The 10,638-nt window shown below is 38.2% G+C and overlaps 1 long non-coding RNA gene across 1 annotated transcript; it reads left to right on the top strand.

The window, feature by feature from the left end:
- The first annotated feature begins 607 nt into the window (after positions 1-607).
- Positions 608-9,566, top strand: LOC135579835 (uncharacterized). Its single transcript, XR_010473637.1, has 3 exons — positions 608-823; positions 4,416-4,494; positions 9,399-9,566. It is a non-coding gene; the product is annotated as an uncharacterized LOC135579835 (long non-coding RNA).
- Positions 9,567-10,638: the final 1,072 nt, after the last annotated feature.

Genomic DNA, 10,638 nt, shown 5'->3' with positions numbered 1-10,638 from the left:
AACCAAAAACCAACCGTTAAAAATAACCTGAACACTATTTTTCTCTAAGGTTCTGGAGCAAAAAAGCCTTCCTTTGGCTTTAGCAAACACCAAACTGGGCTTTGAGTCCATATCAATATGAGGGAAGTTGCTGATTGTCTCCAGGATGACGCAGCAACGACACAGACTGTAACCAAGAGGCAGAAATAACCATAATGCCTTATGGGCTCCCAAAACCTGCCTGATAGTTTTACCTTTGCTAATGCACATTTCAATCTGATGAAAGATAGGCAAGGAGCAGAAAAAACACAAAGAAGATGTGTGATGCTTCGTGTTCAGCAGGCACATTTGTATGACATTTTCTCCCTTCCGTTTTCTCAGTGACTGAGTGAAAGCTTGCGCATGTTTGTCAGACTGGCCCTCCATTAAATGTCTCTTCATGGAAATAAGGGGATATTTATGCACAGTGACTAATGAACGGATGCATTCCAGCATCTGCTATTGTGTATTTCCTGTAAAGTCATTTATTATTCTATCTAACAAACACAGTGTTCTTCGGTTGATGCTTAAGATTAATGAGGCATTTACTCCTATTCAAGAAACAAGTTCAGAAGACACATTTTCTCCCATTCAGCTGTGCTGATAGTTTAATTAATGCCATTAATATATATAACTCACTAAAAACTGTTTTATGGTAACACTAAGTTGGCAAAGCAAGGAAATTTCAGAGGTAAAGCTACAGCATAACACTTCCCTTTGTTTCCAGGTAGTACAAGATTCTCCAGACAGTGGGTGAACTCACAGACTACACGAGTAACAAAAAACCAAGTTGTAATGAGCTGAGGTAATGACAGAATATCAGTCTTAACTCTCTGCTTTTGTGGGCTTAGTCAAATCCTTAATGTGATTTCATTACAAAATTTTGTGTGAATGCCTATCATATTTTTTCTCCTCAGTATTACAAAGAGAGGAAAAGAAGGAAAATGCCTTCTTATTGAAATGTATGAGTTAATACAGTAGACCATAACCAGTGCTATGGTCTATGGTTTAAAGATATATTAAGGGAATTTTCAAAATCTGTACCATTATACTGATCCAACAGGAGGAATATAATTTCTCTTTCAGTGCTCCTCAGGTTTTTTGCTGAAGTTTCTGCACAGGTTCATTTTTGTTAGGGATACACGAACACGTTGCCTAATTGCCAGGCCCACTCAGGCCGGCACCAAAAGCTTGGTATAAACTGGAATGTCACTGGTTTCACATTTTGAAAACAGCGAACTGAAATGCAAGGAGTGAGCATGGGAGTATGCAAGTAGGGGGTAGGAACCAAAAATACACTGAAAAGGTGGCACTTAACACGGCTTCTTAACCCTTTTCCCAGGAGGAAATATCATATCAAAATAAAGGTATACTACTGGGCACCAAAACACAGACCTTCTCGCTCTGAAGTCTTACTAGAATTATCTTTTCAACCATAGTCTTTTGATTGGGATAATCTCCTCACTGCTGTCACCCAAAATGATCATTTGATGGTGGCCACAGACTCCTGGATACCAGAATAAGCACAAGATGTGAAACAGCTTGGAGACATCATTCTTACTGAATTAGAACACTGGTTCAAGGACAAAATCCATTGGTGATCAAGAAAAATAAACACAACATAATACAGCCATATTACAGGCATAGATGGCTGCTTGCTGAACTTCTGGAGAGAGAGCACTGATTTCATTTGTTTGAGACTCCTAATTATAATTTTTCTTTCCTCTCTTTCACTATGTTAATCTCATAGACAGATAACAGGAAAAGAAACCCGAACAACAACAACAAAGCGCCAAACCAAACAGGCTTCTTTCAATGTCATTTTGACTCTGCAAAGAGGGGAAATAAGCAAATTAAAGCACAACTCTAACTGCTTATTTGGGAGTGGTAGATCTCTGTGTGTGTATAGGCTGCTGACAGTGCTGTGCTTCCCTACAGTGGTGCTGCTCGAGCTGATGCCTGTGAAAAGCTGCCCCAGTCTGCAGTGGACGACTCCAGGCACCGGGATGGATGTGGAGTTTGGTACAGTGCCTGCTTGAACAGGGACCTCCAGGACAGTTGAATAAAGAAAAGGCCATTAGCTGCTCTCAGTGTTACTGTAATTCCTGAAGTAAAACAACAAATAAGCAGGAGGCCTTAAGAGATACACTTAGGTCTTCAAGAAATCTTTCTAAAACCCGTCCTGCAACTAGATGGTTTTGCTTATGCTGGAAATTCAGTGGTGAATAAAAGGAGACTATGAATACCTTTGTTACTTTGTTACTCCTCTCCTCAATTGTCCAAGCCAGAAGCTCTAAATGGCTGAAATACCATAATTATTTTCTCATCCTGAAATGGTGATGCTATCAACAGGTGCACAGACACACTATGGACCACAAAGGAATAAGACCTGCTAAAGATATGCATTAGGTGTACAGACATCAACCCACCCCACAAAAAAGAAAATTAGAGTAAGATAGATACAGGAAGCAGAACTTCCTTCACAGAAAATGTTTCCACAAACATATCAAGTCATTTTGCATGTTTATCCCTTTATTGTGGGAGTAATACAGATATCTGCACGTAAAAGATGATACAGAGCAAAGTATAATGCATAATCTAATTCTCAGTGTCACTTAGTAGAGCAAACACTTTATTTAAATTTACTACCCCAAATTGTTTGGAAGAAGTTTTATCAATAGCCTCAGAAAACTTTATTTTTTTCCTACGAAGGTTTCCTAGTGCTTAGCCTGTGGCTGTTAGCATTAGATTTCAAGACACACTGTACTAAACTGTATTAGGCATGTGAAAGGACTTTCATTCCTCATTAGCTGCGCATAAGAAAGGACTGTAACTTTTAAAAAGAACTAAGCAGCTTTGTAAAATTTTGAACTTCGCTTTAACAAAAATCATACTTGTTAATTTTTTTTTTTTTAATTCCCAGCTGAACTATGCTTCAACTCAAAGCAAATAAAGTCATCAGTTGACTCCATTCTGTTAGAGGGCAGCATTAAAAAAAAAAGTCCAATGGGTCCTTGAACAGTGGTCCCTTGTCTGTCACATCAAGACTCCGCTTATACTTCACACACTATTGACCATGAAAAGCAACCTTGCGACTTTTTGAAGCCCTACCACAAAAAAAAAAAAAGTGCAACAGAAAACTTTTCTTGAAATGTCGAGGATGGGGGGCTGACTGCTCTCATCTCCTATGATTAATGACTTGTGGCCTTATTGTGTAGAGGCTGCTAATCAGCTTCAGACTGATTAGGCTGCAGAATGGAAAATTCAGCTCGATGAACTTGGATGGTCCCCACTCTCCATGCCAAACCAGCCTGATGCAGAAACTTTGGTATCTTGCTTCTTGATAAAAAACTCATTAGGAACTAATATAATCCCAAGTGACTCTGGACTTCACCTAGCTAGAAGCTTGAACTGTAGCATTTTTCTATACAATACAATAACTATTTTTCAGTCTTATTCAGGTTCCCCATTTTTTGTCTAAAAAATTGGTTGACACCTTTAAGACTTCATACTAACAAATCTTATTTAAGATCCACTTAAAATCTAGTTAAAAAGTAAATGAAATACCAAATAGATACTTTTAATCTTCTCTTTTCCACTTACTAACAAGTGAGAGGTAGTTAATTATAATGTTTCTAAATAGCTGCACACAGCCTTCTTGGATGCTCTTTATAGATGCATTAAAAAGAGAGAGCAGAGAAGTGGCAACTTCTGAATTGTTATTGCCCAGCATTTTGACCACCTGCTTTATTGATATAAATCCTGAACCTTTCATTCAGTAAAAAATAGCTTACCCTAGCTATAGAAGTGGAAGTCTAGTACACAGAAGGCTTCAATCCCTTCTGCTCCAATCCCCCTCCTCCTTTCCCTCCCATGTCAGATTAAATCTGCTTGTTAAATTGGTCTTCGCATGAAAAAGCATTACATTCCACTGACACAGGAAGGCTGCAAATACTTAGGCCAGATTTTTAACACCAGCCTCATCAAACCGATGCACTACAATATAAGGCTGATTAGCTTAATAACTGATTACTTGTCCTTTGGGCTCCAGCAATCAAAATTAAAAACTTTAGCAGGCCATGTAACAAAGTAATATGACCTTGCTTTTTCAGACACTTACAGTTCCAAAAGGGTGGAAAAAAACTTTACATGTACGGAACAGCTCTGAAGAGGGAAAGCTCCTTGGTTTGGTGGGGTGGACTGAAATGCTGATAATTTTCCTTCTACTGAATAATATCTAGATAAAGAGATCATTTAAACGTCTGTGCACAAAGGATATATTAACCATATTACCTGGTAGAATTATTTTTAATTTCATATATGTACAAGTTTGAATGCCTTCAACACATTAGCTGTTTGAATTAAAGAGGCTTCCTTTTGTGCTTTCTATTTCACAGAGCACCCTTTAGATGTGCCGCTCCAACCAAGATGCTCACCTGCATTACTTTACACCAAACAAGGCACCTGCTGCACCAGGTACTGCACGTTGTGTAGTGAGAAGACAGCCATACCTCAAAGAAGCAAGTTCCAGTACTGCAAAAATACTTCCATATAAGTTACCACTACAAGTAACTGTAGCGTGACTTGCCAATGGGAGCGCTTGTAAGGGCGGTGCTAAATTTATGATGAAAGGCAACAGATGGTCATTGGAAATAGTAACTTAAGGTGTGAGATGACTGCGATAAGCAAAACAAGTAGGAGGGCATCATCCACAGCCTCTTTCAAGTCCCCAAGAAGAAACCTAACTATATGCCTATCTTAAAACATGCAAGCAATGCCTTTGAAGTCAGTAGTAATCAGGTTTTTAAGTATTTCTGTGCCTACACATTTATTTTCACTTTAACTATACAGCATACACACTGTGTGGTGTAAACACTAATAAACCAAGTTCAGAACTGCTGTAAGGTAGCACAGTTCCTCAGACATCAGTGGATCAATGTCTCACTCAGGACCTGGGATTTAACTTGATGTTTATAAGAGTTTTTCTATGCCTTCCCCTGTTTTGTTTTTGCCTCATTTTGCTTTCAGCAAGGATCTTTGTAGTGTCATAACTCACAAACTTTCTAGTCAGACTTTGTTTATAAAACCTTTATTGTTCCCGAACAATGGACTTGTGACCTGTTTGAAGGCAGGATTGCAATCGGGGCCCTGTCCGTACTTTCTCAGGGTGCACTTTCTGATGGAGTGAATAGACCGTGCAACCCTATTGATGTCAGCCAGGAGGGGAAAATAGGCCCCCCCAATAAATCTAAACATAAATCTTCTTGCCCTGTCTCACCATCAGCATGGATTCACCTAAAGCACAAAATTAATAAGCAGAACAAGTATTCCCAAGCCTAAAAGGCTGAAATACTGTTTTTGCAGAACAAAATGGAATTGGTTTATACTTATGGCGGTTTTAGGGAATTCACAGGCATAGAAAACAACAAGTGGAAACATAGTTTGGGCCAAGACAAAAGTGAAGGGGCTTGACCCTAACATCATGAATATGCTTCACTGTTATATGTCGCTTCCCTCCTATAAATTTCCTCAGGGAGAAGTCTGTGGCTTTTGTTGCTTTCTTAACTCTATTCCAGGACTCTTAGGACAAACATTTCAGTGAATTTTCAAAAGGAGTAGGCAATTTTTGAAATCACAACTTTCTCCTGCATGCTGAGCAATGACTTATGCAATTCGACTTACATGATCAAAGGGAACATCAAACACATTGTCCTAATACCTGAGTGGCATTTGGGGCCTTAGCTGGTAGCAAGCAACTCAATTTCATTGAAGTCAATGAGCCATGCTAGCTTACACCAGCTGTGGAACTGACCCTTCTGCCTTGGTTTGGATCTTTTGTCTTTTTATACAGCCCTTTACAGAAGATAGCACCGCTGCTTTCATGCAAGTAGAAATCATAGTTTTCACTTTTTTTTTCCTAGTCCCTCAAGTATCCTCTGCTAATTTTCAGTCCAGTACTTATAAAAGCTGCTCTCACAGACACATATATGTGAGAGAGGAGTGAATCAGCAAGTGACAGCAGAAGCAGCATTACCTCTTCTTTTCCTTCCCTTGGCCATTACATACACATTTTGTAGAGCAAGTTCCTCAGGGTAGAGCACATGCTGTTTTGCCTCTATAATTCCATGTGATACTGACTATATTGGATATCCAACCAACTAGAATCAGCTATACATACAACTGTAATACAACCAGCACTACTAATATTAATTTTCCCTATCCATTTGATTATTTCATTCGCCCTCCACTGAGCTCCCACCCTGATGCTATGTTTTCTATTCCTTCTTCGCAGGCTGAGCACCTCTACAGCTACTTACAAGACATTAAACCCAAACCATTTTAATTATAAAAGATTGTACAGCTACCAGAGGCCCTTATAACTATCTAGATGTACCTTGGTGGCTTACAGAGCTGATAAAAGCTTTACCATATTAGTGGACAACCATTTAACTAAATAGATAAGTTAGTGTAAAATACTTATAAGGAGATTAAAATGTTATCTAGTACTGGGTAATTTTCAGGTCATAAAGGAAATAAAGCATCACCCAATAAAATGTATACCTTTTACAAATACAGTTTTGCTCAGTGGAATTAATTTCCTGAATTCATTGAACTGCAACATGGATTGATTAGTACTGAGTATTTACTTAAATAATATACTCAGGGACTTTGTCAGTATTTAACAGTACAACAAGATAAGCAAAAGCATACATCTAACACCTTTGACCTTCCCACTTTTTCAGAATATGAATAGTAAGAAACAACTTCAGAAGTCTTAAATTGTTTAAATTTAATCTTTTTAATTACATAAAATATGTCTGCAAACAGGCATTTCTCTCATTTATGCATTAAAAGCCTATGATATTATTTATGCTAGTATTTACAGCAGTAGACTAATCAAATTTTTATCAAAAGTACTCACAACTATAATTTAAGCTTTACTACTATATGTATATATATACACACACCTATTACAAACATGCATGTAGACACACACATATTCCGTTTTCTGAATCTCATAGGCCTTGGCTAAAGAACTGTTGCTAGGAAAAAGAAATTAAACTGTTTAAATTTATTAGCTGGCTAGAGAATTGAAATTTAATTCACACCAAATAATTGTGCAAGTGAATGTAGGCCCTTTTCTGGGGAAAGGAAGGTCTTAGGATCATTTAAGACCCAATTCTGCCCCCAAGACAAATACAAAAACTTCTGTTGGCTCCAGATCTTAAATGACCTCCAAATCAGGTTTAGCAGATGAATGCTAGGAATACAATATTTTTGTGAAGCTGAACAGTCCCAGCAGAGTGGGATTAGTCCCTTCTGGAATACCACTGAAGACTTTGGTTTTCTAATTTTGCCTCCAATGTCAGAGAGCAATTATCCACACAACCTAAGTGTTAGCACTGAAACAGCCACAACTTTTTTGCCTTACCTAAAAATGCCACATTCTGTAGTTCTGGTTTTAGAGATCAGGTAAGAATTGCCTAGAATAGCTTGAGGATGGCTATATCACCTTTAAAATATACTTCCAGTCACTGGCCAGTGACACTTGCCCTCCGTCAGATTTACCAGACTTTTGTACATATGTTTAGGAACACGAAGGAAGACAAACAAGGAATAGAGAACTTGCTGCAGAGAAGTAAAGGGTTTTCTCCACTTCAGTGGATGAAGCCTTCAGACAACAACACCTGTGTATTTTCTAGCAATTTAAACAACATGTGCATTCAACATAAATTTTCATTATCATTCAGGAAAGAAGCGAACAAAAAAAGCAGAGCAAGCACCCAAACAAGCAAACAAAGTGAACCTTCCACTTAATTGCTTAAATGTTTGTGAGACAACTGAAAGCACTTCAGAGCAGTGGCTACCGTTTCGTCCAACGTCAATACAGCTTCTAGCACAGCAGGGTTCCAGTTTGTGACAAAGTCTTTCAAATACTACTGCATTGAGCAACAAAAGCACAAATCCAGCCTAAGTGAAATTATTTCTGAATTTGAATTATTACTTATGTTTTTCAGAATTCACTCAATTCTGACAACAATAGAATTCTTCCATAATGCCTTCCATCTGAGCAGAGTATATCAAAGTGCTTTGCAAAAAGAAATTACGGTTTAAAATGTGGAAAAAAAATTCAAAATAAACATTTAATTGTTACAATGGAAGGCAAAGGATCCCATCTCAATCAAGCCCTGCTAGATAGAAAACAATACTGTAAATACATCAGAACTAAAAGCATGACAAAAACTAATTTCATAAAATAACAGTTCTGTTGAATCAAAGTATATTCATCACATAACCTTATTTAGCAAATTCCATGCAACTTTTTATATATTCCTTCTTAGAAAATACTTCAATGTGAAATGATTGTTCAGGTAACAGTAAAATTGCACACTTATTGCTAATACAAGCTATTAATACCTTTGATCTGTATCAGCTGACCTATTCATACCTACTCAATGGGTAACCACTCTAATGAGAGAAAAACAAAGGAGGGAAAAAAACCCTACACTATGAAGCAAACACTTACCTTGGACAGCCTCAACAGAAAAGTAGCAGTCAAACAGAGCTTCTTATGTGTGACACAGGCACAAGGCATCAACCTAGGAGGTGAAGCAAGGCAGGAGAATCCATCGCTGTTCTTTCAGGACTTGTAAAGATAGACAGGAGTTGTCCAACCAGCAACTTTCATGAAGAATTCATTCATTTCTCTGTGTTGAAAGTATTAAAATAAATAAATGAGGATGACAAAAAGAGCTCTACTACAATATCACTCTCCTCACCCCCCTCCAGATAACCAACCTATTCACAACATCCAAAATCTATTCATTTAGTTGCACTGAAGTTATTTGGCAACTCACAAAAGAATGTATAAAAAAATTAATTACATGTATTTTTAAATCCCACTTCTAGTAAAACTAGAATAACTCTGCTGTGCTCTAACATAAAGCGGTTTACAAGGTACCATAAAGCAATCCTAGTATGCACAGACAATGCCCTTACTGCTCAGTATTAAGCAAAATACTGTGTTAAATCAACAGTCTGGTGATTGGTTCAACAGCTGAATATCACCACCAAATCAATCCAGGTGTTCCCATTAGCACTTTCACTCACTTTGACTATAGGCTGTATGCTAATTGCCTGGGCACCAGAGGATGGCAACAGATCCTGCCTGGCATTGCTCCCTCAGCAGAGGCCTGTGGGAGACTGCAAGGACAAATGGAGTTCAGGAGGGGCTGCAGCATCATAGGACAGGGTGGGGTGGTCAGAGGTACAGTTGGCCAGGAAGTCCCATTTCTACCAAGATACTGGGTGTGAAGTTAATTGTGGTAATTGAGAATTAAAAATGCTTATCTCTACATGACAGTTTTTGTGTTCCACAGCACATCAGTCAGGTTGCTATGAAGTCAGAAGAAGCAACCTAAGAGAACAGAGCACAGAGCTGCTAGAGGAACGCATGTGGGAGGAGAACTGATAGGGGCATGCGAAGACCTGTGGTGAGAAGCCAAAAACCACATTCAGGTTATGCATCTGCTTGACAAATAAAGATATCTGAAAACTGTTTGTCTGAATATTGTGTAATACGGCTTATTACTGGAAATCTACAAGATCGTAGTAGGGGCAACCAGATTAGCACCAGGGATAATCATAGGTCCATCATAATCTACACACATCTTTAGGCAGTATGTTTTGTTAGACCAATTTAATACAGTAGGTGTAAGGACAGCAGGCTTTTGAGCATATAAAAATCCTCTTTGATGGCAGAAACCTAAAAATCTGTAGCAGGGGAAACTTGGCTTTGCTTACGACACAAAAAACTTTGGAGAAATACATTCTTCTTGCATAATATAAACCAGCTATCCCAAGCCAGGTCACCTCTGATTAAGGGACACCCAGAGCTTCTGCTTCCACTTAGCAACTAGGAAATTACCTTTATTTTCAAATATTTTTGTGTGCTAGAAAGCTAGCCAAAACAAAAACACCGTGTATTTCAGATGCTGTTTAAAAATTAGTGCCCTGGGATGTGTGGGGGAAATCACCAGTACTTAAATTTGGTAATTAAAATTATTAATAATAGTGAAAATAATATATCCATTCTCCAAGCAAGCCATCATGATGCTTAATAAATAACTGTAATTTCCTGTAATAAATACTAATGACTTCATTTACAAAGTAACATAGCTTTATATGCTTATTCACTTTCCTAAGAAATATTTGTGTTTGTGTTATGTCAACAATTTAATACACTAAAATAATTTATAAATACGAATTATTAGTTTCAACACTTCTTAATAAAAAGCAGTCATTTCACATAAATACCAAAGCAATCCTCAGAACACATCTGTGTCCCCAGCAAGCACTCTGGCTGGCTTGTGAGCCCTGTTACCATCTGTGAGCCTGCATGTTGACAGCACACCAGCCAGATGAATGTCCCACAGAGCAGACTGAGCAGGCCTGCAGGGACCTTCCCCTAACCTGCGATTTACCACAATCCAGTCTGTCTATCTCCAGAGCCCAACGTTTCCACCAGAGGAGGTTCAATCCCTCCTCAAAGAGAAAAAGATCGTTCTATCCCAAAGATACTGAGGTAAGCAGCTCTGAATAATCTCTCCCACCTCTATA

Source organism: Columba livia, chromosome 6 (assembly GCF_036013475.1).
Source record: "Columba livia isolate bColLiv1 breed racing homer chromosome 6, bColLiv1.pat.W.v2, whole genome shotgun sequence".
In the NCBI taxonomy this organism is placed as follows: domain Eukaryota; kingdom Metazoa; phylum Chordata; class Aves; order Columbiformes; family Columbidae; genus Columba; species Columba livia.
The sequence above is the reverse complement of the archived record's forward strand: the minus strand, read 5'-3'. Positions and strand labels throughout refer to the sequence as shown.